Consider the following 2,739-nt stretch of genomic DNA (forward strand, 5'->3'; position numbering starts at 1 on the left):
ACCATAATAGCCATATATTTATTATATCATATTTCTTGTTTATATATGCTTGCTTGGCGTGTTTGTTGTTCTTGTGCTATGTCATTAGCATGTAAAATTTAAAATTTTAATGTTGGTTTATGCATGTGCAACTTGAGAATAAAATTAATTCTCAAGTTATAATACAAATTTTTTTTATAAAAAGAAATATTAAGGGAATTTGAAATTTTATTTGTTGCGTGTAATTTAGTTACCAATATTGGAATATTAAATTTATTTGAATATTAAACACGTGTTTGTATCCCTCATGAATTAAATAACTAAGTGCGTGAGGGAATTTATTACATATAAATCTCATGGTCTCCATCACTAGTTTATAGGTGAAGTAATTAATTTTATGTGATGATATTAGTATCTTCCTCTCCATCGGATGAAATTAATTACAGACTCACCAAGTATAAACTCTACTAATCGTTAGTATTGGGTCACCTCTCCATCTAGTAGTATGTGATGGTATACACTTAGCTATGAATAATAGTATCCTCACCATCTGAGTCATTGCTATTATTTATGGGACCAAAGTTAAGCCAATATTTTAATTTTTCTTGGCATAGTTACTCGCTTAGATAGTAAAATTAATAGGTCCTCGCCTGTTTACACAAATTTTGAATAGTAGACAACCTCCCATCAAGGTATACTACTCACGGTGTGCTAGGTTGCTAACAGATTCTTTAAAATAAAATATTGGTAGAGGGACCCATATTCTTTTAATTAAATTAAAAGTTTATTATTGCTAATCATATTTTGTTATAATATGTGATTCTTAGGATTAAAATGGCTTTCCATCCCATGGCTGTTATTCTCCAAGAAAACAAACTTGTTGGACCTAATTATATTGACTGGAAAAGGAACTTGGATATTGTACTGAGTGCAGAGGAGTACAATTATGTGCTCGTAGAGGTATGTCCATAGAAGCCCGGTGAAAGGGCAACCAATGAGGAAACCTAGGGTTACCGAAAGTGGATTAAGGCTGATGAGATGGCGCGGTGTTACATTTTGGCATCTATGTCAAATGTTCTACAACATTAGCATCAGTCTATGCTTTCTGCCTATGATATAATGTAGAACCTTAAAGAAATGTTTGGGGATCGAAATCATGCTGCTAGGCAGACTGCTATGAAGGAGCTTATGAATACTACTATGGTAGAAGGGACCCTAGTAAGGGATCATGTTATGAAGATGATTGGTATTCTCAATGAGCTAGAGATCCTTGGAGCTGAAATCGATAGAGAAACCCAGATCAATATCATTCTCCAGTCGTTGCCTAACTCTTTCAAGCAGTTTTTCTTGAACTACAACATAAATAAGCTCTTTTACTCATTCGCAAAACTACTTAAAGAGCTTCAAGCAGTTGAAGGCCTCATCAGAAAGCCAACTATTGCTCTTGTGACTGAGAAATGTTCTTCTTCTAGGCCAAAAGGCTGAAAGAAGCAGAAAAAGGTTCAGAAACCATAGGGAGCTCCTCTAGTAGTGCGTGGGCTGCAGGATGGAGTGAAAAAAGCCTAAGGTCAAGTGTTTTCACTGCAAACAACTAGGGCACTGGAAATCACAATGTCTAGTTTATCTTTCCAAACAGAAACAAAAAAGTTATATCTCATTCACGAGTAGTTGAAAAGTGTTTAGCGGTGATATCTACCAGTACCTGGTTTGTAGCTACGAGAGTCACTAATCATATATGCAATTCTTCGCAGGGGTTCTAGCAAACCCGCCAGCTAAGTAATGGGGAGATTTACGTATTTCTGGGAGACATGAGAGTTTCAGTAGTTACAGTAGGAGATGTTAGTATTTATTTTGGTAGAGATAGGATTTTAATATTGAAATATTCTCTTTATGTACCTTCCATTAGAAGGAATTTGATCTCAGTTTCCAAATTAGTTGATCCCATATATTCTGTTTATTTTAATAAATCAGTTGTTATTAATTTAAATAAACGTTTTATCTGTTCTGGTACATTGGTGGATGATCTTTATATTATTAATCATGTTTCTCCTATAGTGCAACTAAATGAATTGAATAACACCGATAAACTACTATGTAAGAGAAAGAAACCTTCTGAATTGAACCAAACTTATCTTTGGCACTTACGCCTAGGTCATATTAATCTGAAACAAATTTCAAGTCTAATTCAAAATGGACCATTGGATTCATTAGAAGTGGAGGCACTACTAGTCTGTTAATCTTGCTTAGAAGGTAAGATGACTAAGCAACCCTTTTCGGCTAAGGGCTATAGAGCAAAAGAGGCACTAGAACTGGTTCACTCTGATTTGTGTGGCCCCATGAATATCTAGGCTAGAGGTGGATTTGAGTATTTCGTTACTTTCATTGATGATTTCTCAAGATATGGGTATATTTATTTGATGCACCATAAGTCTGAATGCTTTAAGAAATTCAAGGTATTTAAGGCAAAAATAGAGAAACGTCAGGGTAAATGTATCAAGACACTACGATCTAATCGTGGTGGCGAGTACCTCTTAGGAGAATTTGTTGATTACTTATCAAATGAGGGAATTGAATCCTAGTTGTTTGCGCCTAGCACGTTACAGTAGAATGGTGTAGCAAAAAGAAGGAATATGACTCTTATGGACATGGTCAAATCTATGATGAGTTATTCAGATTTGCCTAATTTTTTTTTTAGGGCATGCACTAGAAAAAGTAGCCTATATTTTGAACTTGGTACCATCTAAGTCATTACCTACTACA

General features: G+C 34.8%; 1 pseudogene; it reads left to right on the forward strand.

The window, feature by feature from the left end:
• Positions 1–813: 813 nt before the first annotated feature.
• On the forward strand, positions 814–1,494 carry LOC131163474 (uncharacterized; annotated as a pseudogene).
• The last annotated feature ends 1,245 nt before the right edge of the window (positions 1,495–2,739 follow it).

This window comes from Malania oleifera, chromosome 9, assembly GCF_029873635.1.
Source record: "Malania oleifera isolate guangnan ecotype guangnan chromosome 9, ASM2987363v1, whole genome shotgun sequence".
NCBI lineage: Eukaryota > Viridiplantae > Streptophyta > Magnoliopsida > Santalales > Ximeniaceae > Malania > Malania oleifera.